The following is a 27,652-nucleotide window of genomic DNA, read 5'->3' as shown; positions in this document are numbered from 1 at the left end:
TTTTACTATCTCATAGAGAAAATAACACAATTTTCAGGTTCAAAAAGGTCAACAGAACTTGGGATTCCCAGCCAGTCTCCCATGCTGGTACTTGCCAAGCCTTAAGCTGCATTGCTGCTGCGATCTGACGAGAGCAGGCACATTCAGCTTAGAATGGCTGTTGACAGCAGCTGTTCAATTTGAACCTTCTTTTACTATCTCATAGAGAAACTAACACAATTTTCAGGTTCAAAAAGGTCAACGGAACTTGGGATTCCCAGCCAGTCTCCCATGCGGGTACTTGCCAAGCCTTAAGCTGCATTGATGCTGCGATCTGACGAGAGCAGGCACATTCAGCTTAGAATGGCCGTTGACAGCAGCTGTTCAGTTTGAACCTTCTTTTACTATCTCATAGAGAAACTAACACAATTTTCAGGTTCAAAAAGGTCAACGGAACTTGGGATTCCCAGCCAGTCTCCCATGCTGGTACTTGCCAAGCCTTAAGCTGCATTGCTGCTGCGATCTGACGAGAGCAGGCACATTCAGCTTAGAATGGCCGTTGACAGCAGCTGTTCAATTTGAACCTTCTTTTACTATCTCATAGAGAAACTAACACAATTTTCAGGTTCAAAAAGGTCAACAGAACTTGGGATTCCCAGCTAGTCTCCCATGCTGGTACTTGCCAAGCCTTAAGCTGCATTGCTGCTGCGATCTGACGAGAGCAGGCACATTCAGCTTAGAATGGCCGTTGACAGCAGCTGTTCAATTTGAACCTTCTTTTACTATCTCATTGAGAAACTAACACAATTTTCAGGTTCAAAAAGGTCAACGGAACTTGGGATTCCCAGCCAGTCTCCCATGCTGGTACTTGCCAAGCCTTAAGCTGCATTGCTGCTGCGATCTGACGAGAGCAGGCACATTCAGCTTAGAATGGCCGTTGACAGCAGCTGTTCAATTTGAACCTTCTTTTACTATCTCATAGAGAAACTAACACAATTTTCAGGTTCAAAAAGGTCAACGGAACTTGGGATTCCCAGCCAGTCTCCCATGCTGGTACTTGCCAAGCCTTAAGCTGCATTGATGCTGCGATCTGACGAGAGCAGGCACATTCAGCTTAGAATGGCCGTTGACAGCAGTTGTTCAGTTTGAACCTTCTTTTACTATCTCATAGAGAAACTAACACAATTTTCAGGTTCAAAAAGGTCAACGGAACTTGGGATTCGCAGCCAGTCTCCCATGCTGGTACTTGCCAAGCCTTAAGCCGCATCGCTGCTGTGATCCGACAAGAGCACGCACATTCAGCTTAGAATGGCCGTTGACAGCAGCTGTTCAATTTGAACCTTCTTTTACTATCTCATAGAGAAACTAACACAATTTTCAGGTTCAAAAAGGTCAACGGAACTTGGGATTCCCAGCCAGTCTCCCATGCTGGTACTTGCCAAGCCTTAAGCTGCATTGCTGCTGCGATCTGACGAGAGCAGGCACATTCAGCTTAGAATGGCCATTGACAGCAGCTGTTCAATTTGAACCTTCTTTTACTATCTCATAGAGAAACTAACACAATTTTCAGGTTCAAAAAGGTCAACGGAACTTGGGATTCCCAGCCAGTCTCCCATGCTGGTACTTGCCAAGCCTTAAGCTGCATTGCTGCTGCGATCTGACGAGAGCAGGCACATTCAGCTTAGAATGGCCGTTGACAGCAGCTGTTCAATTTGAACCTTCTTTTACTATCTCATAGAGAAACTAACACAATTTTCAGGTTCAAAAAGGTCAACGGAACTTGGGATTCCCAGCCAGTCTCCCATGCTGGTACTTGCCAAGCCTTAAGCTGCATTGCTGCTGTGATCTGACGAGAGCAGGCACATTCAGCTTAGAATGGCCGTTGACAGCAGCTGTTCAATTTGAACCTTCTTTTACCATCTTTGACAGAGAAACTAACAATTTTCAGGTTCAAAAAGGTCAACAGAACTTGGGATTCCCAGCCAGTCTCCCATGCTGGTACTTGCCAAGCCTTAAGCTGCATTGCTGCTGCGATCTGACGAGAGCAGGCACATTCAGCTTAGAATGGCCGTTGACAGCAGCTGTTCAGTTTGAACCTTCTTTTACTATCTCATAGAGAAACTAACACAATTTTCAGGTTCAAAAAGGTCATCGGAACTTGGGATTCCCAGCCAGTCTCCCATGCTGGTACTTGCCAAGCCTTAAGCTGCTGCGATCTGACGAGAGCAGGCACATTCAGCTTAGAATGGCCGTTGACAGCAGCTGTTCAATTTGAACCTTCTTTTACTATCTCATAGAGAAACTAACACAATTTTCAGGTTCAAAAAGGTCAACAGAACTTGGGATTCCCAGCCAGTCTCCCATGCTGGTACTTGCCAAGCCTTAAGCTGCATTGCTGCTGCGATCTGACGAGAGCAGGCACATTCAGCTTAGATTGGCTGTTGACAGCAGCTGTTCAATTTGAACCTTCTTTTACTATCTCATAGAGAAACTAACACAATTTTCAGGTTCAAAAAGGTCAACAGAACTTGGGATTCCCAGCCAGTCTCCCATGCTGGTACTTGCCAAGCCTTAAGCTGCATTGCTGCTGCAATCTGACGAGAGCAGGCACATTCAGCTTAGAATGGCCGTTGACAGCAGCTGTTCAATTTGAACCTTCTTTTACAATCTCATAGAGAAACTAACACAATTTTCAGGTTCAAAAAGGTCAACGGAACTTGGGATTCCCAGCCAGTCTCCCATGCTGGTACTTGCCAAGCCTTAAGCTGCATTGCTGCTGCGATCTGACGAGAGCAGGCACATTCAGCTTAGAATGGCCGTTGACAGCAGCTGTTCAATTTGAACCTTCTTTTACTATCTCATAGAGAAACTAACACAATTTTCAGGTTCAAAAAGGTCAACGGAACTTGGGATTCCCAGCCAGTCTCCCATGCTGGTACTTGCCAAGCCTTAAGCTGCATTGATGCTGCGATCTGACGAGAGCAGGCACATTCAGCTTAGAATGGCCGTTGACAGCAGCTGTTCAGTTTGAACCTTCTTTTACTATCTCATAGAGAAACTAACACAATTTTCAGGTTCAAAAAGGTCAACGGAACTTGGGATTCGCAGCCAGTCTCCCATGCTGGTACTTGCCAAGCCTTAAGCCGCATCGCTGCTGTGATCCGACAAGAGCACGCACATTCAGCTTAGAATGGCCGTTGACAGCAGCTGTTCAATTTGAACCTTCTTTTACTATCTCATAGAGAAACTAACACAATTTTCAGGTTCAAAAAGGTCAACGGAACTTGGGATTCCCAGCCAGTCTCCCATGCTGGTACTTGCCAAGCCTTAAGCTGCATTGCTGCTGCGATCTGACGAGAGCAGGCACATTCAGCTTAGAATGGCCGTTGACAGCAGCTGTTCAATTTGAACCTTCTTTTACTATCTCATAGAGAAACTAACACAATTTTCAGGTTCAAAAAGGTCAACGGAACTTGGGATTCCCAGCCAGTCTCCCATGCTGGTACTTGCCAAGCCTTAAGCTGCATTGCTGCTGCGATCTGACGAGAGCAGGCACATTCAGCTTAGAATGGCCATTGACAGCAGCTGTTCAATTTGAACCTTCTTTTACTATCTCATAGAGAAACTAACACAATTTTCAGGTTCAAAAAGGTCAACGGAACTTGGGATTCCCAGCCAGTCTCCCATGCTGGTACTTGCCAAGCCTTAAGCTGCATTGCTGCTGCCATCTGACGAGAGCAGGCACATTCAGCTTAGAATGGCCGTTGACAGCAGCTGTTCAATTTGAACCTTCTTTTATCATCTTTGACAGAGAAACTAACAATTTTCAGGTTCAAAAAGGTCAACAGAACTTGGGATTCCCAGCAAGTCTCCCATGCTGGTACTTGCCAAGCCTTAAGCTGCATTGCTGCTGCGATCTGACGAGAGCAGGCACATTCAGCTTAGAATGGCCGTTGACAGCAGCTGTTCAGTTTGAACCTTCTTTTACTATCTCATAGAGAAACTAACACAATTTTCAGGTTCAAAAAGGTCAACGGAACTTGGGATTCCCAGCCAGTCTCCCATGCTGGTACTTGCCAAGCCTTAAGCTGCTGCGATCTGACGAGAGCAGGCACATTCAGCTTAGAATGGCCGTTGACAGCAGCTGTTCAATTTGAACCTTCTTTTACTATCTCATAGAGAAACTAACACAATTTTCAGGTTCAAAAAGTTCAACAGAACTTGGGATTCCCAGCCAGTCTCCCATGCTGGTACTTGCCAAGCCTTAAGCTGCATTGCTGCTGCGATCTGACGAGAGCAGGCACATTCAGCTTAGATTGGCTGTTGACAGCAGCTGTTCAATTTGAACCTTCTTTTACTATCTCATAGAGAAACTAACACAATTTTCAGGTTCAAAAAGGTCAACGGAACTTGGGATTCCCAGCCAGTCTCCCATGCTGGTACTTGCCAAGCCTTAAGCTGCATTGCTGCTGCGATCTGACGAGAGCAGGCACATTCAGCTTAGAATGGCCGTTGACAGCAGCTGTTCAATTTGAACCTTCTTTTACTATCTCATAGAGAAACTAACACAATTTTCAGGTTCAAAAAGGTCAACGGAACTTGGGATTCCCAGCCAGTCTCCCATGCTGGTACTTGCCAAGCCTTAAGCTGCATTGCTGCTGCGATCTGACGAGAGCAGGCACGTTCAGCTTAGAATGGCCGTTGACAGCAGCTGTTCAATTTGAACCTTCTTTTACCATCTTTGACAGAGAAACTAACAATTTTCAGGTTCAAAAAGGTCAACAGAACTTGGGATTCCCAGCCAGTCTCCCATGCTGGTACTTGCCAAGCCTTAAGCTGCATTGCTGCTGCGATCTGACGAGAGCAGGCACATTCAGCTTAGAATGGCCGTTGACAGCAGCTGTTCAATTTGAACCTTCTTTTACTATCTCATAGAGAAACTAACACAATTTTCAGGTTCAAAAAGGTCAACGGAACTTGGGATTCCCAGCCAGTCTCCCATGCTGGTACTTGCCAAGCCTTAAGCTGCATTGCTGCTGCCATCTGACGAGAGCAGGCACATTCAGCTTAGAATGGCCGTTGACAGCAGCTGTTCAATTTGAACCTTCTTTTACCATCTTTGACAGAGAAACTAACAATTTTCAGGTTCAAAAAGGTCAACAGAACTTGGGATTCCCAGCCAGTCTCCCATGCTGGTACTTGCCAAGCCTTAAGCTGCATTGCTGCTGCGATCTGACGAGAGCAGGCACATTCAGCTTAGAATGGCCGTTGACAGCAGCTGCCTAATTTCTACTTTCTTTTACTATCTCATAGAGAAACTAACACAATCTTCAGGTTCAAAAAGGTCAACGAGACTTGGGATTCCCAGCCAGTCTCCCATGCTGGTACTTGCCAAGCCTTAAGCTGCATTGCTGCTGCGATCTGACGAGAGCAGGCACATTCAGCTTAGAATGGCCGTTGACAGCAGCTGTTCAGTTTGAACCTTCTTTTACTATCTCATAGAGAAACTAACACAATTTTCAGGTTCAAAAAGGTCAACGGAACTTGGGATTCCCAGCCAGTCTCCCATGCTGGTACTTGCCAAGCCTTAAGCTGCTGCGATCTGACGAGAGCAGCCACATTCAGCTTAGAATGGCCGTTGACAGCAGCTGTTCAGTTTGAACCTTCTTTTACTATCTCATAGAGAAACTAACACAATTTTCAGGTTCAAAAAGGTCAACGGAACTTGGGATTCCCAGCTAGTCTCCCATGCTGGTACTTGCCAAGCCTTAAGCTGCATTGCTGCTGCGATCTGACGAGAGCAGGCACATTCAGCTTAGAATGGCCGTTGACAGCAGCTGTTCAGTTTGAACCTTCTTTTACTATCTCATAGAGAAACTAACACAATTTTCAGGTTCAAAAAGGTCAACGGAACTTGGAATTCGCAGCCAGTCTCCCATGCTGGTACTTGCCAAGCCTTAAGCCGCATCGCTGCTGTGATCCGACAAGAGCACGCACATTCAGCTTAGAATGGCCGTTGACAGCAGCTGTTCAATTTGAACCTTCTTTTACTATCTCATAGAGAAACTAACACAATTTTCAGGTTCAAAAAGGTCAACAGAACTTGGGATTCCCAGCCAGTCTCCCATGCTGGTACTTGCCAAGCCTTAAGCTGCTGCGATCTGACGAGAGCAGGCACATTCAGCTTAGAATGGCCGTTGACAGCAGCTGTTCAATTTGAACCTTCTTTTACTATCTCATAGAGAAAATAACACAATTTTCAGGTTCAAAAAGGTCAACAGAACTTGGGATTCCCAGCCAGTCTCCCATGCTGGTACTTGCCAAGCCTTAAGCTGCATTGCTGCTGCGATCTGACGAGAGCAGGCACATTCAGCTTAGAATGGCTGTTGACAGCAGCTGTTCAATTTGAACCTTCTTTTACTATCTCATAGAGAAACTAACACAATTTTCAGGTTCAAAAAGGTCAACGGAACTTGGGATTCCCAGCCAGTCTCCCATGCGGGTACTTGCCAAGCCTTAAGCTGCATTGATGCTGCGATCTGACGAGAGCAGGCACATTCAGCTTAGAATGGCCGTTGACAGCAGCTGTTCAGTTTGAACCTTCTTTTACTATCTCATAGAGAAACTAACACAATTTTCAGGTTCAAAAAGGTCAACGGAACTTGGGATTCCCAGCCAGTCTCCCATGCTGGTACTTGCCAAGCCTTAAGCTGCATTGCTGCTGCGATCTGACGAGAGCAGGCACATTCAGCTTAGAATGGCCGTTGACAGCAGCTGTTCAATTTGAACCTTCTTTTACTATCTCATAGAGAAACTAACACAATTTTCAGGTTCAAAAAGGTCAACAGAACTTGGGATTCCCAGCTAGTCTCCCATGCTGGTACTTGCCAAGCCTTAAGCTGCATTGCTGCTGCGATCTGACGAGAGCAGGCACATTCAGCTTAGAATGGCCGTTGACAGCAGCTGTTCAATTTGAACCTTCTTTTACTATCTCATTGAGAAACTAACACAATTTTCAGGTTCAAAAAGGTCAACGGAACTTGGGATTCCCAGCCAGTCTCCCATGCTGGTACTTGCCAAGCCTTAAGCTGCATTGCTGCTGCGATCTGACGAGAGCAGGCACATTCAGCTTAGAATGGCCGTTGACAGCAGCTGTTCAATTTGAACCTTCTTTTACTATCTCATAGAGAAACTAACACAATTTTCAGGTTCAAAAAGGTCAACGGAACTTGGGATTCCCAGCCAGTCTCCCATGCTGGTACTTGCCAAGCCTTAAGCTGCATTGATGCTGCGATCTGACGAGAGCAGGCACATTCAGCTTAGAATGGCCGTTGACAGCAGTTGTTCAGTTTGAACCTTCTTTTACTATCTCATAGAGAAACTAACACAATTTTCAGGTTCAAAAAGGTCAACGGAACTTGGGATTCGCAGCCAGTCTCCCATGCTGGTACTTGCCAAGCCTTAAGCCGCATCGCTGCTGTGATCCGACAAGAGCACGCACATTCAGCTTAGAATGGCCGTTGACAGCAGCTGTTCAATTTGAACCTTCTTTTACTATCTCATAGAGAAACTAACACAATTTTCAGGTTCAAAAAGGTCAACGGAACTTGGGATTCCCAGCCAGTCTCCCATGCTGGTACTTGCCAAGCCTTAAGCTGCATTGCTGCTGCGATCTGACGAGAGCAGGCACATTCAGCTTAGAATGGCCATTGACAGCAGCTGTTCAATTTGAACCTTCTTTTACTATCTCATAGAGAAACTAACACAATTTTCAGGTTCAAAAAGGTCAACGGAACTTGGGATTCCCAGCCAGTCTCCCATGCTGGTACTTGCCAAGCCTTAAGCTGCATTGCTGCTGCGATCTGACGAGAGCAGGCACATTCAGCTTAGAATGGCCGTTGACAGCAGCTGTTCAATTTGAACCTTCTTTTACTATCTCATAGAGAAACTAACACAATTTTCAGGTTCAAAAAGGTCAACGGAACTTGGGATTCCCAGCCAGTCTCCCATGCTGGTACTTGCCAAGCCTTAAGCTGCATTGCTGCTGTGATCTGACGAGAGCAGGCACATTCAGCTTAGAATGGCCGTTGACAGCAGCTGTTCAATTTGAACCTTCTTTTACCATCTTTGACAGAGAAACTAACAATTTTCAGGTTCAAAAAGGTCAACAGAACTTGGGATTCCCAGCCAGTCTCCCATGCTGGTACTTGCCAAGCCTTAAGCTGCATTGCTGCTGCGATCTGACGAGAGCAGGCACATTCAGCTTAGAATGGCCGTTGACAGCAGCTGCCTAATTTCTACTTTCTTTTACTATCTCATAGAGAAACTAACACAATTTTCAGGTTCAAAAAGGTCAATGAAACTTGGGATTCCCAGCCAGTCTCCCATGCTGGTACTTGCCAAGCCTTAAGCTGCATTGCTGCTGCGATCTGACGAGAGCAGGCACATTCAGCTTAGAATGGCCGTTGACAGCAGCTGTTCAGTTTGAACCTTCTTTTACTATCTCATAGAGAAACTAACACAATTTTCAGGTTCAAAAAGGTCATCGGAACTTGGGATTCCCAGCCAGTCTCCCATGCTGGTACTTGCCAAGCCTTAAGCTGCTGCGATCTGACGAGAGCAGGCACATTCAGCTTAGAATGGCCGTTGACAGCAGCTGTTCAATTTGAACCTTCTTTTACTATCTCATAGAGAAACTAACACAATTTTCAGGTTCAAAAAGGTCAACAGAACTTGGGATTCCCAGCCAGTCTCCCATGCTGGTACTTGCCAAGCCTTAAGCTGCATTGCTGCTGCGATCTGACGAGAGCAGGCACATTCAGCTTAGATTGGCTGTTGACAGCAGCTGTTCAATTTGAACCTTCTTTTACTATCTCATAGAGAAACTAACACAATTTTCAGGTTCAAAAAGGTCAACAGAACTTGGGATTCCCAGCCAGTCTCCCATGCTGGTACTTGCCAAGCCTTAAGCTGCATTGCTGCTGCAATCTGACGAGAGCAGGCACATTCAGCTTAGAATGGCCGTTGACAGCAGCTGTTCAATTTGAACCTTCTTTTACAATCTCATAGAGAAACTAACACAATTTTCAGGTTCAAAAAGGTCAACGGAACTTGGGATTCCCAGCCAGTCTCCCATGCTGGTACTTGCCAAGCCTTAAGCTGCATTGCTGCTGCGATCTGACGAGAGCAGGCACATTCAGCTTAGAATGGCCGTTGACAGCAGCTGTTCAATTTGAACCTTCTTTTACTATCTCATAGAGAAACTAACACAATTTTCAGGTTCAAAAAGGTCAACGGAACTTGGGATTCCCAGCCAGTCTCCCATGCTGGTACTTGCCAAGCCTTAAGCTGCATTGATGCTGCGATCTGACGAGAGCAGGCACATTCAGCTTAGAATGGCCGTTGACAGCAGCTGTTCAGTTTGAACCTTCTTTTACTATCTCATAGAGAAACTAACACAATTTTCAGGTTCAAAAAGGTCAACGGAACTTGGGATTCGCAGCCAGTCTCCCATGCTGGTACTTGCCAAGCCTTAAGCCGCATCGCTGCTGTGATCCGACAAGAGCACGCACATTCAGCTTAGAATGGCCGTTGACAGCAGCTGTTCAATTTGAACCTTCTTTTACTATCTCATAGAGAAACTAACACAATTTTCAGGTTCAAAAAGGTCAACGGAACTTGGGATTCCCAGCCAGTCTCCCATGCTGGTACTTGCCAAGCCTTAAGCTGCATTGCTGCTGCGATCTGACGAGAGCAGGCACATTCAGCTTAGAATGGCCGTTGACAGCAGCTGTTCAATTTGAACCTTCTTTTACTATCTCATAGAGAAACTAACACAATTTTCAGGTTCAAAAAGGTCAACGGAACTTGGGATTCCCAGCCAGTCTCCCATGCTGGTACTTGCCAAGCCTTAAGCTGCATTGCTGCTGCGATCTGACGAGAGCAGGCACATTCAGCTTAGAATGGCCATTGACAGCAGCTGTTCAATTTGAACCTTCTTTTACTATCTCATAGAGAAACTAACACAATTTTCAGGTTCAAAAAGGTCAACGGAACTTGGGATTCCCAGCCAGTCTCCCATGCTGGTACTTGCCAAGCCTTAAGCTGCATTGCTGCTGCCATCTGACGAGAGCAGGCACATTCAGCTTAGAATGGCCGTTGACAGCAGCTGTTCAATTTGAACCTTCTTTTATCATCTTTGACAGAGAAACTAACAATTTTCAGGTTCAAAAAGGTCAACAGAACTTGGGATTCCCAGCCAGTCTCCCATGCTGGTACTTGCCAAGCCTTAAGCTGCATTGCTGCTGCGATCTGACGAGAGCAGGCACATTCAGCTTAGAATGGCCGTTGACAGCAGCTGTTCAGTTTGAACCTTCTTTTACTATCTCATAGAGAAACTAACACAATTTTCAGGTTCAAAAAGGTCAACGGAACTTGGGATTCCCAGCCAGTCTCCCATGCTGGTACTTGCCAAGCCTTAAGCTGCTGCGATCTGACGAGAGCAGGCACATTCAGCTTAGAATGGCCGTTGACAGCAGCTGTTCAATTTGAACCTTCTTTTACTATCTCATAGAGAAACTAACACATTTTTCAGGTTCAAAAAGTTCAACAGAACTTGGGATTCCCAGCCAGTCTCCCATGCTGGTACTTGCCAAGCCTTAAGCTGCATTGCTGCTGCGATCTGACGAGAGCAGGCACATTCAGCTTAGATTGGCTGTTGACAGCAGCTGTTCAATTTGAACCTTCTTTTACTATCTCATAGAGAAACTAACACAATTTTCAGGTTCAAAAAGGTCAACGGAACTTGGGAATCCCAGCCAGTCTCCCATGCTGGTACTTGCCAAGCCTTAAGCTGCATTGCTGCTGCAATCTGACGAGAGCAGGCACATTCAGCTTAGAATGGCCGTTGACAGCAGCTGTTCAATTTGAACCTTCTTTTACTATCTCATAGAGAAACTAACACAATTTTCAGGTTCAAAAAGGTCAACGGAACTTGAGATTCCCAGCCAGTCTCCCATGCTGGTACTTGCCAAGCCTTAAGCTGCATTGCTGCTGCGATCTGTCGAGAGCAGGCACATTCAGCTTAGAATGGCCGTTGACAGCAGCTGTTCAATTTGAACCTTCTTTTACCATCTTTGACAGAGAAACTAACAATTTTCAGGTTCAAAAAGGTCAACAGAACTTGGGATTCCCAGCCAGTCTCCCATGCTGGTACTTGCCAAGCCTTAAGCTGCATTGCTGCTGCGATCTGACGAGAGCAGGCACATTCAGCTTAGATTGGCTGTTGACAGCAGCTGTTCAATTTGAACCTTCTTTTACCATCTTTGACAGAGAAACTAACAATTTTCAGGTTCAAAAAGGTCAACAGAACTTGGGATTCCCAGCCAGTCTCCCATGCTGGTACTTGCCAAGCCTTAAGCTGCATTGCTGCTGCGATCTGACGAGAGCAGGCACATTCAGCTTAGAATGGCCGTTGACAGCAGCTGCCTAATTTCTACTTTCTTTTACTATCTCATAGAGAAACTAACACAATCTTCAGGTTCAAAAAGGTCAACGAGACTTGGGATTCCCAGCCAGTCTCCCATGCTGGTACTTGCCAAGCCTTAAGCTGCATTGCTGCTGCGATCTGACGAGAGCAGGCACATTCAGCTTAGAATGGCCGTTGACAGCAGCTGTTCAGTTTGAACCTTCTTTTACTATCTCATAGAGAAACTAACACAATTTTCAGGTTCAAAAAGGTCAACGGAACTTGGGATTCCCAGCCAGTCTCCCATGCTGGTACTTGCCAAGCCTTAAGCTGCTGCGATCTGACGAGAGCAGGCACATTCAGCTTAGAATGGCCGTTGACAGCAGCTGTTCAGTTTGAACCTTCTTTTACTATCTCATAGAGAAACTAACACAATTTTCAGGTTCAAAAAGGTCAACGGAACTTGGGATTCCCAGCTAGTCTCCCATGCTGGTACTTGCCAAGCCTTAAGCTGCATTGCTGCTGCGATCTGACGAGAGCAGGCACATTCAGCTTAGAATGGCCGTTGACAGCAGCTGTTCAGTTTGAACCTTCTTTTACTATCTCATAGAGAAACTAACACAATTTTCAGGTTCAAAAAGGTCAACGGAACTTGGAAATCGCAGCCAGTCTCCCATGCTGGTACTTGCCAAGCCTTAAGCCGCATCGCTGCTGTGATCCGACAAGAGCACGCACATTCAGCTTAGAATGGCCGTTGACAGCAGCTGTTCAATTTGAACCTTCTTTTACTATCTCATAGAGAAACTAACACAATTTTCAGGTTCAAAAAGGTCAACAGAACTTGGGATTCCCAGCCAGTCTCCCATGCTGGTACTTGCCAAGCCTTAAGCTGCTGCGATCTGACGAGAGCAGGCACATTCAGCTTAGAATGGCCGTTGACAGCAGCTGTTCAATTTGAACCTTCTTTTACTATCTCATAGAGAAAATAACACAATTTTCAGGTTCAAAAAGGTCAACAGAACTTGGGATTCCCAGCCAGTCTCCCATGCTGGTACTTGCCAAGCCTTAAGCTGCATTGCTGCTGCGATCTGACGAGAGCAGGCACATTCAGCTTAGAATGGCTGTTGACAGCAGCTGTTCAATTTGAACCTTCTTTTACTATCTCATAGAGAAACTAACACAATTTTCAGGTTCAAAAAGGTCAACGGAACTTGGGATTCCCAGCCAGTCTCCCATGCGGGTACTTGCCAAGCCTTAAGCTGCATTGATGCTGCGATCTGACGAGAGCAGGCACATTCAGCTTAGAATGGCCGTTGACAGCAGCTGTTCAGTTTGAACCTTCTTTTACTATCTCATAGAGAAACTAACACAATTTTCAGGTTCAAAAAGGTCAACGGAACTTGGGATTCCCAGCCAGTCTCCCATGCTGGTACTTGCCAAGCCTTAAGCTGCATTGCTGCTGCGATCTGACGAGAGCAGGCACATTCAGCTTAGAATGGCCGTTGACAGCAGCTGTTCAATTTGAACCTTCTTTTACTATCTCATAGAGAAACTAACACAATTTTCAGGTTCAAAAAGGTCAACAGAACTTGGGATTCCCAGCTAGTCTCCCATGCTGGTACTTGCCAAGCCTTAAGCTGCATTGCTGCTGCGATCTGACGAGAGCAGGCACATTCAGCTTAGAATGGCCGTTGACAGCAGCTGTTCAATTTGAACCTTCTTTTACTATCTCATTGAGAAACTAACACAATTTTCAGGTTCAAAAAGGTCAACGGAACTTGGGATTCCCAGCCAGTCTCCCATGCTGGTACTTGCCAAGCCTTAAGCTGCATTGCTGCTGCGATCTGACGAGAGCAGGCACATTCAGCTTAGAATGGCCGTTGACAGCAGTTGTTCAGTTTGAACCTTCTTTTACTATCTCATAGAGAAACTAACACAATTTTCAGGTTCAAAAAGGTCAACGGAACTTGGGATTCGCAGCCAGTCTCCCATGCTGGTACTTGCCAAGCCTTAAGCCGCATCGCTGCTGTGATCCGACAAGAGCACGCACATTCAGCTTAGAATGGCCGTTGACAGCAGCTGTTCAATTTGAACCTTCTTTTACTATCTCATAGAGAAACTAACACAATTTTCAGGTTCAAAAAGGTCAACGGAACTTGGGATTCCCAGCCAGTCTCCCATGCTGGTACTTGCCAAGCCTTAAGCTGCATTGCTGCTGCGATCTGACGAGAGCAGGCACATTCAGCTTAGAATGGCCGTTGACAGCAGCTGTTCAATTTGAACCTTCTTTTACTATCTCATAGAGAAACTAACACAATTTTCAGGTTCAAAAAGGTCAACGGAACTTGGGATTCCCAGCCAGTCTCCCATGCTGGTACTTGCCAAGCCTTAAGCTGCATTGCTGCTGCGATCTGACGAGAGCAGGCACATTCAGCTTAGAATGGCCGTTGACAGCAGCTGTTCAATTTGAACCTTCTTTTACTATCTCATAGAGAAACTAACACAATTTTCAGGTTCAAAAAGGTCAACGGAACTTGGGATTCCCAGCCAGTCTCCCATGCTGGTACTTGCCAAGCCTTAAGCTGCATTGATGCTGCGATCTGACGAGAGCAGGCACATTCAGCTTAGAATGGCCGTTGACAGCAGCTGTTCAGTTTGAACCTTCTTTTACTATCTCATAGAGAAACTAACACAATTTTCAGGTTCAAAAAGGTCAACGGAACTTGGGATTCCCAGCCAGTCTCCCATGCTGGTACTTGCCAAGCCTTAAGCTGCATTGCTGCTGCGATCTGACGAGAGCAGGCACATTCAGCTTAGATTGGCCGTTGACAGCAGCTTTTCAGTTTGAACCTTCTTTTACTATCTCATAGAGAAACTAACACAATTTTCAGGTTCAAAAAGGTCAACGGAACTTGGGATTCCCAGCCAGTCTCCCATGCTGGTACTTGCCAAGCCTTAAGCTGCATTGCTGCTGCGATCTGACGAGAGCAGGCACATTCAGCTTAGAATGGCCGTTGACAGCAACTGTTCAATTTGAACCTTCTTTTACTATCTCATAGAGAAACTAACACAATTTTCAGGTTCAAAAAGGTCAACGGAACTTGGGATTCCCAGCCAGTCTCCCATGCTGGTACTTGCCAAGCCTTAAGCTGCATTGCTGCTGCGATCTGACGAGAGCAGGCACATTCAGCTTAGAATGGCTGTTGACAGCAGCTGTTCAATTTGAACCTTCTTTTACCATCTTTGACAGAGAAACTAACAATTTTCAGGTTCAAAAAGGTCAACAGAACTTGGGATTCCCAGCCAGTCTCCCATGCTGGTACTTGCCAAGCCTTAAGCTGCATTGCTGCTGCGATCTGACGAGAGCAGGCACATTCAGCTTAGAATGGCCGTTGACAGCAGCTGTTCAGTTTGAACCTTCTTTTACTATCTCATAGAGAAACTAACACAATTTTCAGGTTCAAAAAGGTCAACGGAACTTGGGATTCGCAGCCAGTCTCCCATGCTGGTACTTACCAAGCCTTAAGCCGCATCGCTGCTGTGATCCGACAAGAGCACGCACATTCAGCTTAGAATGGCCGTTGACAGCAGCTGTTCAATTTGAACCTTCTTTTACTATCTCATAGAGAAACTAACACAATTTTCAGGTTCAAAAAGGTCAACGGAACTTGGGATTCCCAGCCAGTCTCCCATGCTGGTACTTGCCAAGCCTTAAGCTGCATTGCTGCTGCGATCTGACGAGAGCAGGCACATTCAGCTTAGAATGGCCGTTGACAGCAGCTGTTCAATTTGAACCTTCTTTTACCATCTTTGACAGAGAAACTAACAATTTTCAGGTTCAAAAAGGTCAACAGAACTTGGGATTCCCAGCCAGTCTCCCATGCTGGTACTTGCCAAGCCTTACGCCGCATCGCTGCTGTGATCCGACAAGAGCACGCACATTCAGCTTAGAATGGCCGTTGACAGCAGCTGTTCAATTTGAACCTTCTTTTACTATCTCATAGAGAAAATAACACAATTTTCAGGTTCAAAAAGGTCAACGGAACTTGGGATTCCCAGCCAGTCTCCCATGCTGGTACTTGCCAAGCCTTAAGCTGCATTGCTGCTGCGATGTGACGAGAGCAGGCACATTCAGCTTAGAATGGCCGTTGACAGCAGCTGTTCAATTTGAACCTTCTTTTACCATCTTTGACAGAGAAACTAACAATTTTAAGGTCCAAAAAGTTCAACAGAACTTGGGATTCCCAGCCAGTCTCCCATGCTGGTACTTGCCAAGCCTTAAGCTGCATTGATGCTGCGATCTGACGAGAGCAGGCACATTCAGCTTAGAATGGCCGTTGACAGCAGCTGTTCAGTTTGAACCTTCTTTTACTATCTCATAGAGAAACTAACACAATTTTCAGGTTCAAAAAGGTCAACAGAACTTGGAATTCGCAGCCAGTCTCCCATGCTGGTACTTGCCAAGCCTTAAGCCGCATCGCTGCTGTGATCCGACAAGAGCACGCACATTCAGCTTAGAATGGCCGTTGACAGCAGCTGTTCAATTTGAACCTTCTTTTACTATCTCATATAGAAACTAACACAATTTTCAGGTTCAAAAAGGTTAAAGGAACTTGGGATTCCCAGCCAGTCTCCCATGCTGGTACTTGCCAAGCCTTAAGCTGCATTGCTGCTGCGATCTGACGAGAGCAGGCACATTCAGCTTAGAATGGCCGTTGACAGCAGCTGTTCAATTTGAACCTTCTTTTACCATCTTTGACAGAGAAACTAACAATTTTCAGGTTCAAAAAGGTCAACAGAACTTGGGATTCGCAGCCAGTCTCCCATGCTGGTACTTGCCAAGCCTTACGCTGCATCGCTGCTGTGATCCGACAAGAGCACGCACATTCAGCTTAGAATGGCCGTTGACAGCAGCTGTTCAATTTGAACCTTCTTTTACTATCTCATAGAGAAACTAACACAATTTTCAGGTTCAAAAAGGTCAACGGAACTTGGGATTCGCAGCCAGTCTCCCATGCTGGTACTTGCCAAGCCTTAAGCTGCATTGCTGCTGCGATTTGACGAGAGCAGGCACATTCAGCTTAGAATGGCCGTTGACAGCAGCTGTTCAATTTGAACCTTCTTTTACCATCTTTGACAGAGAAACTAACAATTTTCAGGTTCAAAAAGGTCAACAGAACTTGGGATTCCCAGCCAGTCTCCCATGCTGGTACTTGCCAAGCCTTAAGCTGCATTGATGCTGCGATCTGACGAGAGCAGGCACATTCAGCTTAGAATGGCCGTTGACAGCAGCTGTTCAGTTTGAACCTTCTTTTACTATCTCATAGAGAAACTAACACAATTTTCAGGTTCAAAAATGTCAACGGAACTTGGAATTCGCAGCCAGTCTCCCATGCTGGTACTTGCCAAGCCTTAAGCCGCATCGCTGCTGTGATCCGACAAGAGCACGCACATTCAGCTTAGAATGGCCGTTGACAGCAGCTTTTCAATTTGAACCTTCTTTTACTATCTCATAGAGAAACTAACACAATTTTCAGGTTCAAAAAGGTCAACGGAACTTGGGATTCCCAGGCAGTTTCCCATGCTGGTACTTGCCAAGCCTTAAGCTGCATTGCTGCTGCGATCTGACGAGAGCAGGCACATTCAGCTTAGAATGGCCGTTGACAGCAGCTGTTCAATTTGAACCTTCTTTTACCATCTTTGACAGAGAAACTAACAATTTTCAGGTTCAAAAAGGTCAACAGAACTTGGGATTCGCAGCCAGTCTCCCATGCTGGTACTTGCTAAGCCTTACGCCACATCGCTGCTGTGATCCGACAAGAGCACGCACATTCAGCTTAGAATGGCCGTTGACAGCAGCTGTTCAATTTGAACCTTCTTTTACTATCTCATAGAGAAACTAACACAATTTTCAGGTTCAAAAAGGTCAACGGAACTTGGGATTCCCAGCCAGTCTCCCATGCTGGTACTTGCCAAGCCTTAAGCTGCATTGCTGCTGCGATTTGACGAGAGCAGGCACATTCAGCTTAAAATGGCCGTTGACAGCAGCTGTTCAATTTGAACCTTCTTTTACCATCTTTGACAGAGAAACTAACAATTTTCAGATTCAAAAAGGTCAACAGAACTTGGGATTCCCAGCCAGTCTCCCATGCTGGTACTTGCCAACCCTTCACAGCCAGTCTCCCATGCTGGTACTTGCCAAGCCTTAAGCCGCATCGCTGCTGTGATCCGACAAGAGCACGCACATTCAGCTTAGAATGGCCGTTGACAGCAGCTGTTCAATTTGAACCTTCTTTTACTATCTCATAGAGAAACTAACACAATTTTCAGGTTCAAAAAGGTCAACGGAACTTGGGATTCCCAGCCAGTCTCCCATGCTGGTACTTGCCAAGCCTTAAGCTGCATTGCTGCTGCGATCTGACGAGAGCAGGCACATTCAGCTTAGAATGGCCGTTGACAGCAGCTGTTCAATTTGAACCTTCTTTTACCATCTTTGACAGAGAAACTAACAATTTTCAGGTTCAAAAAGGTCAACAGAACTTGGGATTCGCAGCCAGTCTCCCATGCTGGTACTTGCCAAGCCTTACGCCGCATCGCTGCTGTGATCCGACAAGAGCACGCACATTCAGCTTAGAATGGCCGTTGACAGCAGCTGTTCAATTTGAACCTTCTTTTACTATCTCATAGAGAAACTAACACAATTTTCAGGTTCAAAAAGGTCAACGGAACTTGGGATTCCCAGCCAGTCTCCCATGCTGGTACTTGCCAAGCCTTAAGCTGCATTGCTGCTGCGATTTGACGAGAGCAGGCACATTCAGCTTAGAATGGCCGTTGACAGCAGCTGTTCAATTTGAACCTTCTTTTACCATCTTTGACAGAGAAACTAACAATTTTCAGGTCCAAAAAGTTCAACAGAACTTGGGATTCCCAGCCAGTCTCCCATGCTGGTACTTGCCAAGCCTTAAGCTGCATTGATGCTGCGATCTGACGAGAGCAGGCACATTCAGCTTAGAATGGCTGTTGACAGCAGCTGTTCAATTTGAACCTTCTTTTACCATCTTTGACAGAGAAACTAACAATTTTCAGGTTCAAAAAGGTCAACAGAACTTGGGATTCCCAGCCAGTCTCCCATGCTGGTACTTGCCAAGCCTTAAGCTGCATTGATGCTGCGATCTGACGAGAGCAGGCACATTCAGCTTAGAATGGCCGTTGACAGCAGCTGTTCAGTTTGAACCTTCTTTTACTATCTCATAGAGAAACTAACACAATTTTCAGGTTCAAAAATGTCAACGGAACTTGGAATTCGCAGCCAGTCTCCCATGCTGGTACTTGCCAAGCCTTAAGCCGCATCGCTGCTGTGATCCGACAAGAGCACGCACATTCAGCTTAGAATGGCCGTTGACAGCAGCTTTTCAATTTGAACCTTCTTTTACTATCTCATAGAGAAACTAACACAATTTTCAGGTTCAAAAAGGTCAACGGAACTTGGGATTCCCAGGCAGTCTCCCATGCTGGTACTTGCCAAGCCTTAAGCTGCATTGCTGCTGCGATCTGACGAGAGCAGGCACATTCAGCTTAGAATGGCCGTTGACAGCAGCTGTTCAATTTGAACCTTCTTTTACCATCTTTGACAGAGAAACTAACAATTTTCAGGTTCAAAAAGGTCAACAGAACTTGGGATTCGCAGCCAGTCTCCCATGCTGGTACTTGCCAAGCCTTACGCCGCATCGCTGCTGTGATCCGACAAGAGCACGCACATTCAGCTTAGAATGGCCGTTGACAGCAGCTGTTCAATTTGAACCTTCTTTTACTATCTCATAGAGAAACTAACACAATTTTCAGGTTCAAAAAGGTCAACGGAACTTGGGATTCCCAGCCAGTCTCCCATGCTGGTACTTGCCAAGCCTTAAGCTGCATTGCTGCTGCGATTTGACGAGAGCAGGCACATTCAGCTTAAAATGGCCGTTGACAGCAGCTGTTCAATTTGAACCTTCTTTTACCATCTTTGACAGAGAAACTAACAATTTTCAGATTCAAAAAGGTCAACAGAACTTGGGATTCCCAGCCAGTCTCCCATGCTGGTACTTGCCAACCCTTCACAGCCAGTCTCCCATGCTGGTACTTGCCAAGCCTTAAGCCGCATCGCTGCTGTGATCCGACAAGAGCACGCACATTCAGCTTAGAATGGCCGTTGACAGCAGCTGTTCAATTTGAACCTTCTTTTACTATCTCATAGAGAAACTAACACAATTTTCAGGTTCAAAAAGGTCAACGGAACTTGGGATTCCCAGCCAGTCTCCCATGCTGGTACTTGCCAAGCCTTAAGCTGCATTGCTGCTGCGATCTGACGAGAGCAGGCACATTCAGCTTAGAATGGCCGTTGACAGCAGCTGTTCAATTTGAACCTTCTTTTACCATCTTTGACAGAGAAACTAACAATTTTCAGGTTCAAAAAGGTCAACAGAACTTGGGATTCGCAGCCAGTCTCCCATGCTGGTACTTGCCAAGCCTTACGCCGCATCGCTGCTGTGATCCGACAAGAGCACGCACAATCAGCTTAGAATGGCCGTTGACAGCAGCTGTTCAATTTGAACCTTCTTTTACTATCTCATAGAGAAACTAACACAATTTTCAGGTTCAAAAAGGTCAACGGAACTTGGGATTCCCAGCCAGTCTCCCATGCTGGTACTTGCCAAGCCTTAAGCTGCATTGCTGCTGCGATTTGACGAGAGCAGGCACATTCAGCTTAGAATGGCCGTTGACAGCAGCTGTTCAATTTGAACCTTCTTTTACCATCTTTGACAGAGAAACTAACAATTTTCAGGTCCAAAAAGTTCAACAGAACTTGGGATTCCCAGCCAGTCTCCCATGCTGGTACTTGCCAAGCCTTAAGCTGCATTGATGCTGCGATCTGACGAGAGCAGGCACATTCAGCTTAGAATGGCCGTTGACAGCAGCTGTTCAATTTGAACCTTCTTTTACTATCTCATAGAGAAACTAACACAATTTTCAGGTTCAAAAAGGTCAAAGGAACTTGGGATTCCCAGCCAGTCTCCCATGCTGGTACTTGCCAAGCCTTAAGCTGCATTGCTGCTGCGATCTGACGAGAGCAGGCACATTCAGCTTAGAATGGCCGTTGACAGCAGCTGTTCAATTTGAACCTTCTTTTACCATCTTTGACAGAGAAACTAACAATTTTCAGGTTCAAAAAGGTCAACAGAACTTGGGATCCGCAGCCAGTCTCCCATGCTGGTACTTGCCAAGCCTTACGCCGCATCGCTGCTGTGATCCGACAAGAGCACGCACATTCAGCTTAGAATGGCCGTTGACAGCAGCTGTTCAATTTGAACCTTCTTTTACTATCTCATAGAGAAACTAACACAATTTTCAGGTTCAAAAAGGTCAACGGAACTTGGGATTCGCAGCCAGTCTCCCATGCTGGTACTTGCCAAGCCTTAAGCTGCATTGCTGCTGCGATTTGACGAGAGCAGGCACATTCAGCTTAGAATGGCCGTTGACAGCAGCTGTTCAATTTGAACCTTCTTTTACCATCTTTGACAGAGAAACTAACAATTTTCAGGTTCAAAAAGGTCAACAGAACTTGGGATTCCCAGCCAGTCTCCCATGCTGGTACTTGCCAAGCCTTAAGCTGCATTGATGCTGCGATCTGACGAGAGCAGGCACATTCAGCTTAGAATGGCCGTTGACAGCAGCTGTTCAGTTTGAACCTTCTTTTACTATCTCATAGAGAAACTAACACAATTTTCAGGTTCAAAAATGTCAACGGAACTTGGAATTCGCAGCCAGTCTCCCATGCTGGTACTTGCCAAGCCTTAAGCCGCATCGCTGCTGTGATCCGACAAGAGCACGCACATTCAGCTTAGAATGGCCGTTGACAGCAGCTTTTCAATTTGAACCTTCTTTTACTATCTCATAGAGAAACTAACACAATTTTCAGGTTCAAAAAGGTCAACGGAACTTGGGATTCCCAGGCAGTCTCCCATGCTGGTACTTGCCAAGCCTTAAGCTGCATTGCTGCTGCGATCTGACGAGAGCAGGCACATTCAGCTTAGAATGGCCGTTGACAGCAGCTGTTCAATTTGAACCTTCTTTTACCATCTTTGACAGAGAAACTAACAATTTTCAGGTTCAAAAAGGTCAACAGAACTTGGGATTCGCAGCCAGTCTCCCATGCTGGTACTTGCCAAGCCTTACGCCGCATCGCTGCTGTGATCCGACAAGAGCACGCACATTCAGCTTAGAATGGCCGTTGACAGCAGCTGTTCAATTTGAACCTTCTTTTACTATCTCATATAGAAACTAACACAATTTTCAGGTTCAAAAAGGTCAACGGAACTTGGGATTCCCAGCCAGTCTCCCATGCTGGTACTTGCCAAGCCTTAAGCTGCATTGCTGCTGCGATTTGACGAGAGCAGGCACATTCAGCTTAAAATGGCCGTTGACAGCAGCTGTTCAATTTGAACCTTCTTTTACCATCTTTGACAGAGAAACTAACAATTTTCAGGTTCAAAAAGGTCAACAGAACTTGGGATTCCCAGCCAGTCTCCCATGCTGGTACTTGCCAAGCCTTAAGCTGCATTGATGCTGCGATCTGACGAGAGCAGGCACATTCAGCTTAGAATGGCCGTTGACAGCAGCTGTTCAGTTTGAACCTTCTTTTACTATCTCATAGAGAAACTAACACAATTTTCAGGTTCTAAAAGGTCAACGGAACTTGGAATTCGCAGCCAGTCTCCCATTCTGGTACTTGCCAAGCCTTAAGCCGCATCGCTGCTGTGATCCGACAAGAGCACGCACATTCAGCTTAGAATGGCCGTTGACAGCAGCTGTTCAATTTGAACCTTCTTTTACTATCTCATAGAGAAACTAACACAATTTTCAGGTTCAAAAAGGTCAACAGAACTTGGGATTCCCAGCCAGTCTCCCATGCTGGTACTTGCCAAGCCTTAAGCTGCATTGCTGCTGCGATCTGACGAGAGCAGGCACATTCAGCTTAGAATGGCCGTTGACAGCAGCTGTTCAATTTGAACCTTCTTTTACTATCTCATAGAGAAACTAACACAATTTTCAGGTTCAAAAAGGTCAACAGAACTTGGGATTCCCAGCCAGTCTCCCATGCTGGTACTTGCCAAGCCTTACGCCGCATCGCTGCTGTGATCCGACAAGAGCACGCACATTCAGCTTAGAATGGCTGTTGACAGCAGCTGTTCAATTTGAACCTTCTTTTACTATCTCATAGAGAAACTAACACAATTTTCAGGTTCAAAAAGGTCAATGGAACTTGGGATTCCCAGCCAGTCTCCCATGCTGGTACTTGCCAAGCCTTAAGCTGCATTGCTGCTGCGATTTGACGAGAGCAGGCACATTCAGCTTAAAATGGCCGTTAACAGCAGCTGTTCAATTTGAACCTTCTTTTACCATCTTTGACAGAGAAACTAACAATTTTCAGGTTCAAAAAGGTCAACAGAACTTGGGATTCCCAGCCAGTCTCCCATGCTGGTACTTGCCAACCCTTCGCAGCCAGTCTCCCATGCTGGTACTTGCCAAGCCTTAAGCCGCATCGCTGCTGTGATCCGACAAGAGCACGCACATTCAGCTTAGAATGGCCGTTGACAGCAGCTGTTCAATTTGAACCTTCTTTTACTATCTCATAGAGAAACTAACACAATTTTCAGGTTCAAAAAGGTCAACGGAACTTGGGATTCCCAGCCAGTCTCCCATGCTGGTACTTGCCAAGCCTTAAGCTGCATTGCTGCTGCGATCTGACGAGAGCAGGCACATTCAGCTTAGAATGGCCGTTGACAGCAGCTGTTCAATTTGAACCTTCTTTTACTATCTCATAGAGAAACTAACACAATTTTCAGGTTCAAAAAGGTCAACAGAACTTGGGATTCGCAGCCAGTCTCCCATGCTGGTACTTGCCAAGCCTTACGCCGCATCGCTGCTGTGATCTGACAAGAGCACGCACATTCAGCTTAGAATGGCCGTTGACAGCAGCTGTTCAATTTGAACCTTCTTTTACTATCTCATAGAGAAACTAACACAATTTTCAGGTTCAAAAAGGTCAACGGAACTTGGGATTCCCAGCCAGTCTCCCATGCTGGTACTTGCCAAGCCTTAAGCTGCATTGCTGCTGCGATTTGACGAGAGCAGGCACATTCATCTTAGAATGGCCGTTGACAGCAGCTGTTCAATTTGAACCTTCTTTTACCATCTTTGACAGAGAAACTAACAATTTTCAGGTCCAAAAAGTTCAACAGAACTTGGGATTCCCAGCCAGTCTCCCATGCTGGTATTTGCCAAGCCTTAAGCTGCATTGATGCTGCGATCTGACGAGAGCAGGCACATTCAGCTTAGAATGGCCGTTGACAGCAGCTGTTCAGTTTGAACCTTCTTTTACTATCTCATAGAGAAACTAACACAATTTTCAGGTTCAAAAAGGTCAACAGAACTTGGAATTCGCAGCCAGTCTCCCATGCTGGTACTTGCCAAGCCTTAAGCCGCATCGCTGCTGTGATCCGACAAGAGCACGCACATTCAGCTTAGAATGGCCGTTGACAGCAGCTGTTCAATTTGAACCTTCTTTTACTATCTTATAGAGAAACTAACACAATTTTCAGGTTCAAAAAGGTCAAAGGAACTTGGGATTCCCAGCCAGTCTCCCATGCTGGTACTTGCCAAGCCTTAAGCTGCATTGCTGCTGCGATCTGACGAGAGCAGGAACATTCAGCTTAGAATGGCCGTTGACAGCAGCTGTTCAATTTGAACCTTCTTTTACCATCTTTGACAGAGAAACTAACAATTTTCAGGTTCAAAAAGGTCAACAGAACTTGGGATTCGCAGCCAGTCTCCCATGCTGGTACTTGCCAAGCCTTACGCCGCATCGCTGCTGTGATCCGACAAGAGCACGCACATTCAGCTTAGAATGGCCGTTGACAGCAGCTGTTCAATTTGAACCTTCTTTTACTATCTCATAGAGAAACTAACACAATTTTCAGGTTCAAAAAGGTCAATGGAACTTGGGATTCGCAGCCAGTCTCCCATGCTGGTACTTGCCAAGCCTTAAGCTGCATTGCTGCTGCGATTTGACGAGAGCAGGCACATTCAGCTTAGAATGGCCGTTGACAGCAGCTGTTCAATTTGAACCTTCTTTTACCATCTTTGACAGAGAAACTAACAATTTTCAGGTTCAAAAAGGTCAACAGAACTTGGGATTCCCAGCCAGTCTCCCATGCTGGTACTTGCCAAGCCTTAAGCTGCATTGATGCTGCGATCTGACGAGAGCAGGCACATTCAGCTTAGAATGGCCGTTGACAGCAGCTGTTCAGTTTGAACCTTCTTTTACTATCTCATAGAGAAACTAACACAATTTTCAGGTTCAAAAATGTCAACGGAACTTGGAATTCGCAGCCAGTCTCCCATGCTGGTACTTGCCAAGCCTTAAGCCGCATCGCTGCTGTGATCCGACAAGAGCACGCACATTCAGCTTAGAATGGCCGTTGACAGCAGCTTTTCAATTTGAACCTTCTTTTACTATCTCATAGAGAAACTAACACAATTTTCAGGTTCAAAAAGGTCAACGGAACTTGGGATTCCCAGGCAGTCTCCCATGCTGGTACTTGCCAAGCCTTAAGCTGCATTGCTGCTGCGATCTGACGAGAGCAGGCACATTCAGCTTAGAATGGCCGTTGACAGCAGCTGTTCAATTTGAACCTTCTTTTACCATCTTTGACAGAGAAACTAACAATTTTCAGGTTCAAAAAGGTCAACAGAACTTGGGATTCGCAGCCAGTCTCCCATGCTGGTACTTGCCAAGCCTTACGCCGCATCGCTGCTGTGATCCGACAAGAGCACGCACATTCAGCTTAGAATGGCCGTTGACAGCAGCTGTTCAATTTGAACCTTCTTTTACTATCTCATAGAGAAACTAACACAATTTTCAGGTTCAAAAAGGTCAACGGAACTTGGGATTCCCAGCCAGTCTCCCATGCTGGTACTTGCCAAGCCTTAAGCTGCATTGCTGCTGCGATTTGACGAGAGCAGGCACATTCAGCTTAAAATGGCCGTTGACAGCAGCTGTTCAATTTGAACCTTCTTTTACCATCTTTGACAGAGAAACTAACAATTTTCAGGTTCAAAAAGGTCAACAGAACTTGGGATTCCCAGCCAGTCTCCCATGCTGGTACTTGCCAAGCCTTAAGCTGCATTGATGCTGCGATCTGACGAGAGCAGGCACATTCAGCTTAGAATGGCCGTTGACAGCAGCTGTTCAGTTTGAACCTTCTTTTACTATCTCATAGAGAAACTAACACAATTTTCAGGTTCTAAAAGGTCAACGGAACTTGGAATTCGCAGCCAGTCTCCCATTCTGGTACTTGCCAAGCCTTAAGCCGCATCGCTGCTGTGATCCGACAAGAGCACGCACATTCAGCTTAGAATGGCCGTTGACAGCAGCTGTTCAATTTGAACCTTCTTTTACTATCTCATAGAGAAACTAACACAATTTTCAGGTTCAAAAAGGTCAACAGAACTTGGGATTCCCAGCCAGTCTCCCATGCTGGTACTTGCCAAGCCTTAAGCTGCATTGCTGCTGCGATCTGACGAGAGCAGGCACATTCAGCTTAGAATGGCCGTTGACATCAGCTGTTCAATTTGAACCTTCTTTTACTATCTCATAGAGAAACTAACACAATTTTCAGGTTCAAAAAGGTCAACAGAACTTGGGATTCCCAGCCAGTCTCCCATGCTGGTACTTGCCAAGCCTTAAGCTGCATTGCTGCTGCGATCTGACGAGAGCAGGCACATTCAGCTTAGAATGGCTGTTGACAGCAGCTGTTCAATTTGAACCTTCTTTTACTATCTCATAGAGAAACTAACACAATTTTCAGGTTCAAAAAGGTCAACGGAACTTGGGATTCCCAGCCAGTCTCCCATGCTGGTACTTGCCAAGCCTTAAGCTGCATTGCTGCTGCGATCTGACGAGAGCAGGCACATTCAGCTTAGAATGGCCGTTGACAGCAGCTGTTCAGTTTGAACCTTCTTTTACTATCTCATAGAGAAACTAACACAATTTTCAGGTTCAAAAAGGTCAACGGAACTTGGGATTCCCAGCCAGTCTCCCATGCTGGTACTTGCCAAGCCTTAAGCTGCATTGCTGCTGCGATCTGACGAGAGCAGGCACATTCAGCTTAGAATGGCCGTTGACAGCAGCTGTTCAATTTGAACCTTCTTTTACCATCTTTAACAGAGAAACTAACAATTTTCAGGTTCAAAAAGGTCAACGGAACTTGGGATTCCCAGCCAGTCTCCCATGCTGGTACTTGCCAAGCCTTAAGCTGCATTGCTGCTGCGATCTGACGAGAGCAGGCACATTCAGCTTAGAATGGCCGTTGACAGCAGCTGTTCAATTTGAACCTTCTTTTACTATCTCATAGAGAAACTAACACAATTTTCAGGTTCAAAAAGGTCAACGGAACTTGGGATTCCCAGCCAGTCTCCCATGCTGGTACTTGCCAAGCCTTAAGCTGCATTGCTGCTGCGATCTGACGAGAGCAGGCACATTCAGCTTAGAATGGCCGTTGACAGCAGCTGTTCAATTTGAACCTTCTTTTACTATCTCATAGAGAAACTAACACAATTTTCAGGTTCAAAAAGGTCAACGGAACTTGGGATTCCCAGCTAGTCTCCCATGCTGGTACTTGCCAAGCCTTAAGCTGCATTGCTGCTGCCATCTGACGAGAGCAGGCACATTCAGCTTAGAATGGCCGTTGACAGCAGCTGTTCAATTTGAACCTTCTTTTACCATCTTTGACAGAGAAACTAACAATTTTCAGGTTCAAAAAGGTCAGCAGACCTTGGGATTCCCAGCCAGTCTCCCATGCTGGTACTTGCCAAGCCTTAAGCTGCATTACTGCTGCGATCTAACGAGAGCAGGCACATTCAGCTTAGAATGGCCGTTGACAGCAGCTGCCTAATTTCTACTTTCTTTTACTATCTCATAGAGAAACTAACACAATTTTCAGGTTCAAAAAGGTCAACGAAACTTGGGATTCCCAGCCAGTCTCCCATGCTGGTACTTGCCAAGCCTTAAGCTGCATTGCTGCTGCGATCTGACGAGAGCAGGCACATTCAGCTTAGAATGGCCGTTGACAGCAGCTGTTCAGTTTGAACCTTCTTTTACTATCT

General features: G+C 45.8%; 58 pseudogenes; all 58 read right to left on the bottom strand.

Moving 5' to 3' along the window:
• Positions 1-46: 46 nt before the first annotated feature.
• LOC140081948 (5S ribosomal RNA) lies at positions 47-165 on the bottom strand (annotated as a pseudogene).
• A 70-nt stretch (positions 166-235) lies between these two features.
• On the bottom strand, positions 236-354 carry LOC140088441 (5S ribosomal RNA; annotated as a pseudogene).
• A 70-nt stretch (positions 355-424) lies between these two features.
• On the bottom strand, positions 425-543 carry LOC140102043 (5S ribosomal RNA; annotated as a pseudogene).
• A 70-nt stretch (positions 544-613) lies between these two features.
• LOC140078538 (5S ribosomal RNA) lies at positions 614-732 on the bottom strand (annotated as a pseudogene).
• Positions 733-802: 70 nt separating this feature from the next.
• On the bottom strand, positions 803-921 carry LOC140102042 (5S ribosomal RNA; annotated as a pseudogene).
• A 70-nt stretch (positions 922-991) lies between these two features.
• On the bottom strand, positions 992-1,110 carry LOC140084541 (5S ribosomal RNA; annotated as a pseudogene).
• A 259-nt stretch (positions 1,111-1,369) lies between these two features.
• Positions 1,370-1,488, bottom strand: LOC140082877 (5S ribosomal RNA; annotated as a pseudogene).
• Positions 1,489-1,558: 70 nt separating this feature from the next.
• On the bottom strand, positions 1,559-1,677 carry LOC140102041 (5S ribosomal RNA; annotated as a pseudogene).
• Positions 1,678-1,747: 70 nt separating this feature from the next.
• Positions 1,748-1,866, bottom strand: LOC140088027 (5S ribosomal RNA; annotated as a pseudogene).
• A 70-nt stretch (positions 1,867-1,936) lies between these two features.
• LOC140081389 (5S ribosomal RNA) lies at positions 1,937-2,055 on the bottom strand (annotated as a pseudogene).
• A 251-nt stretch (positions 2,056-2,306) lies between these two features.
• LOC140087891 (5S ribosomal RNA) lies at positions 2,307-2,425 on the bottom strand (annotated as a pseudogene).
• A 70-nt stretch (positions 2,426-2,495) lies between these two features.
• LOC140089658 (5S ribosomal RNA) lies at positions 2,496-2,614 on the bottom strand (annotated as a pseudogene).
• Positions 2,615-2,684: 70 nt separating this feature from the next.
• LOC140102040 (5S ribosomal RNA) lies at positions 2,685-2,803 on the bottom strand (annotated as a pseudogene).
• A 70-nt stretch (positions 2,804-2,873) lies between these two features.
• Positions 2,874-2,992, bottom strand: LOC140084539 (5S ribosomal RNA; annotated as a pseudogene).
• Positions 2,993-3,251: 259 nt separating this feature from the next.
• On the bottom strand, positions 3,252-3,370 carry LOC140102039 (5S ribosomal RNA; annotated as a pseudogene).
• A 70-nt stretch (positions 3,371-3,440) lies between these two features.
• Positions 3,441-3,559, bottom strand: LOC140082876 (5S ribosomal RNA; annotated as a pseudogene).
• A 70-nt stretch (positions 3,560-3,629) lies between these two features.
• LOC140092396 (5S ribosomal RNA) lies at positions 3,630-3,748 on the bottom strand (annotated as a pseudogene).
• A 70-nt stretch (positions 3,749-3,818) lies between these two features.
• LOC140078331 (5S ribosomal RNA) lies at positions 3,819-3,937 on the bottom strand (annotated as a pseudogene).
• Positions 3,938-4,188: 251 nt separating this feature from the next.
• LOC140096105 (5S ribosomal RNA) lies at positions 4,189-4,307 on the bottom strand (annotated as a pseudogene).
• A 70-nt stretch (positions 4,308-4,377) lies between these two features.
• Positions 4,378-4,496, bottom strand: LOC140102038 (5S ribosomal RNA; annotated as a pseudogene).
• Positions 4,497-4,566: 70 nt separating this feature from the next.
• On the bottom strand, positions 4,567-4,685 carry LOC140078460 (5S ribosomal RNA; annotated as a pseudogene).
• Positions 4,686-4,755: 70 nt separating this feature from the next.
• LOC140081388 (5S ribosomal RNA) lies at positions 4,756-4,874 on the bottom strand (annotated as a pseudogene).
• Positions 4,875-4,944: 70 nt separating this feature from the next.
• LOC140092394 (5S ribosomal RNA) lies at positions 4,945-5,063 on the bottom strand (annotated as a pseudogene).
• Positions 5,064-5,133: 70 nt separating this feature from the next.
• Positions 5,134-5,252, bottom strand: LOC140081387 (5S ribosomal RNA; annotated as a pseudogene).
• A 70-nt stretch (positions 5,253-5,322) lies between these two features.
• LOC140084832 (5S ribosomal RNA) lies at positions 5,323-5,441 on the bottom strand (annotated as a pseudogene).
• Positions 5,442-5,692: 251 nt separating this feature from the next.
• On the bottom strand, positions 5,693-5,811 carry LOC140085982 (5S ribosomal RNA; annotated as a pseudogene).
• A 440-nt stretch (positions 5,812-6,251) lies between these two features.
• On the bottom strand, positions 6,252-6,370 carry LOC140081947 (5S ribosomal RNA; annotated as a pseudogene).
• A 70-nt stretch (positions 6,371-6,440) lies between these two features.
• LOC140088440 (5S ribosomal RNA) lies at positions 6,441-6,559 on the bottom strand (annotated as a pseudogene).
• Positions 6,560-6,629: 70 nt separating this feature from the next.
• Positions 6,630-6,748, bottom strand: LOC140102037 (5S ribosomal RNA; annotated as a pseudogene).
• A 70-nt stretch (positions 6,749-6,818) lies between these two features.
• LOC140078537 (5S ribosomal RNA) lies at positions 6,819-6,937 on the bottom strand (annotated as a pseudogene).
• A 70-nt stretch (positions 6,938-7,007) lies between these two features.
• LOC140102036 (5S ribosomal RNA) lies at positions 7,008-7,126 on the bottom strand (annotated as a pseudogene).
• A 70-nt stretch (positions 7,127-7,196) lies between these two features.
• On the bottom strand, positions 7,197-7,315 carry LOC140084538 (5S ribosomal RNA; annotated as a pseudogene).
• Positions 7,316-7,574: 259 nt separating this feature from the next.
• On the bottom strand, positions 7,575-7,693 carry LOC140082873 (5S ribosomal RNA; annotated as a pseudogene).
• A 70-nt stretch (positions 7,694-7,763) lies between these two features.
• On the bottom strand, positions 7,764-7,882 carry LOC140102033 (5S ribosomal RNA; annotated as a pseudogene).
• A 70-nt stretch (positions 7,883-7,952) lies between these two features.
• LOC140088026 (5S ribosomal RNA) lies at positions 7,953-8,071 on the bottom strand (annotated as a pseudogene).
• Positions 8,072-8,141: 70 nt separating this feature from the next.
• On the bottom strand, positions 8,142-8,260 carry LOC140081385 (5S ribosomal RNA; annotated as a pseudogene).
• A 440-nt stretch (positions 8,261-8,700) lies between these two features.
• On the bottom strand, positions 8,701-8,819 carry LOC140087890 (5S ribosomal RNA; annotated as a pseudogene).
• A 70-nt stretch (positions 8,820-8,889) lies between these two features.
• Positions 8,890-9,008, bottom strand: LOC140089657 (5S ribosomal RNA; annotated as a pseudogene).
• Positions 9,009-9,078: 70 nt separating this feature from the next.
• On the bottom strand, positions 9,079-9,197 carry LOC140102032 (5S ribosomal RNA; annotated as a pseudogene).
• Positions 9,198-9,267: 70 nt separating this feature from the next.
• LOC140084537 (5S ribosomal RNA) lies at positions 9,268-9,386 on the bottom strand (annotated as a pseudogene).
• A 259-nt stretch (positions 9,387-9,645) lies between these two features.
• Positions 9,646-9,764, bottom strand: LOC140102030 (5S ribosomal RNA; annotated as a pseudogene).
• A 70-nt stretch (positions 9,765-9,834) lies between these two features.
• LOC140082872 (5S ribosomal RNA) lies at positions 9,835-9,953 on the bottom strand (annotated as a pseudogene).
• A 70-nt stretch (positions 9,954-10,023) lies between these two features.
• Positions 10,024-10,142, bottom strand: LOC140092393 (5S ribosomal RNA; annotated as a pseudogene).
• A 70-nt stretch (positions 10,143-10,212) lies between these two features.
• LOC140081384 (5S ribosomal RNA) lies at positions 10,213-10,331 on the bottom strand (annotated as a pseudogene).
• Positions 10,332-10,582: 251 nt separating this feature from the next.
• On the bottom strand, positions 10,583-10,701 carry LOC140096104 (5S ribosomal RNA; annotated as a pseudogene).
• Positions 10,702-10,771: 70 nt separating this feature from the next.
• LOC140098470 (5S ribosomal RNA) lies at positions 10,772-10,890 on the bottom strand (annotated as a pseudogene).
• Positions 10,891-10,960: 70 nt separating this feature from the next.
• Positions 10,961-11,079, bottom strand: LOC140092472 (5S ribosomal RNA; annotated as a pseudogene).
• A 70-nt stretch (positions 11,080-11,149) lies between these two features.
• On the bottom strand, positions 11,150-11,268 carry LOC140087889 (5S ribosomal RNA; annotated as a pseudogene).
• Positions 11,269-11,338: 70 nt separating this feature from the next.
• Positions 11,339-11,457, bottom strand: LOC140081383 (5S ribosomal RNA; annotated as a pseudogene).
• Positions 11,458-11,527: 70 nt separating this feature from the next.
• Positions 11,528-11,646, bottom strand: LOC140084830 (5S ribosomal RNA; annotated as a pseudogene).
• Positions 11,647-11,897: 251 nt separating this feature from the next.
• Positions 11,898-12,016, bottom strand: LOC140085970 (5S ribosomal RNA; annotated as a pseudogene).
• Positions 12,017-12,456: 440 nt separating this feature from the next.
• On the bottom strand, positions 12,457-12,575 carry LOC140081946 (5S ribosomal RNA; annotated as a pseudogene).
• A 70-nt stretch (positions 12,576-12,645) lies between these two features.
• On the bottom strand, positions 12,646-12,764 carry LOC140088439 (5S ribosomal RNA; annotated as a pseudogene).
• Positions 12,765-12,834: 70 nt separating this feature from the next.
• Positions 12,835-12,953, bottom strand: LOC140102029 (5S ribosomal RNA; annotated as a pseudogene).
• A 70-nt stretch (positions 12,954-13,023) lies between these two features.
• On the bottom strand, positions 13,024-13,142 carry LOC140078536 (5S ribosomal RNA; annotated as a pseudogene).
• A 5,778-nt stretch (positions 13,143-18,920) lies between these two features.
• LOC140096572 (5S ribosomal RNA) lies at positions 18,921-19,038 on the bottom strand (annotated as a pseudogene).
• A 2,376-nt stretch (positions 19,039-21,414) lies between these two features.
• LOC140096571 (5S ribosomal RNA) lies at positions 21,415-21,532 on the bottom strand (annotated as a pseudogene).
• Positions 21,533-25,042: 3,510 nt separating this feature from the next.
• LOC140096570 (5S ribosomal RNA) lies at positions 25,043-25,160 on the bottom strand (annotated as a pseudogene).
• Positions 25,161-27,652: the final 2,492 nt, after the last annotated feature.

The sequence above is a fragment of the Engystomops pustulosus genome, chromosome 9 (genome assembly GCF_040894005.1).
Source record: "Engystomops pustulosus chromosome 9, aEngPut4.maternal, whole genome shotgun sequence".
In the NCBI taxonomy this organism is placed as follows: Eukaryota; Metazoa; Chordata; class Amphibia; order Anura; family Leptodactylidae; genus Engystomops; species Engystomops pustulosus.
The sequence above is the reverse complement of the archived record's forward strand: the minus strand, read 5'-3'. Positions and strand labels throughout refer to the sequence as shown.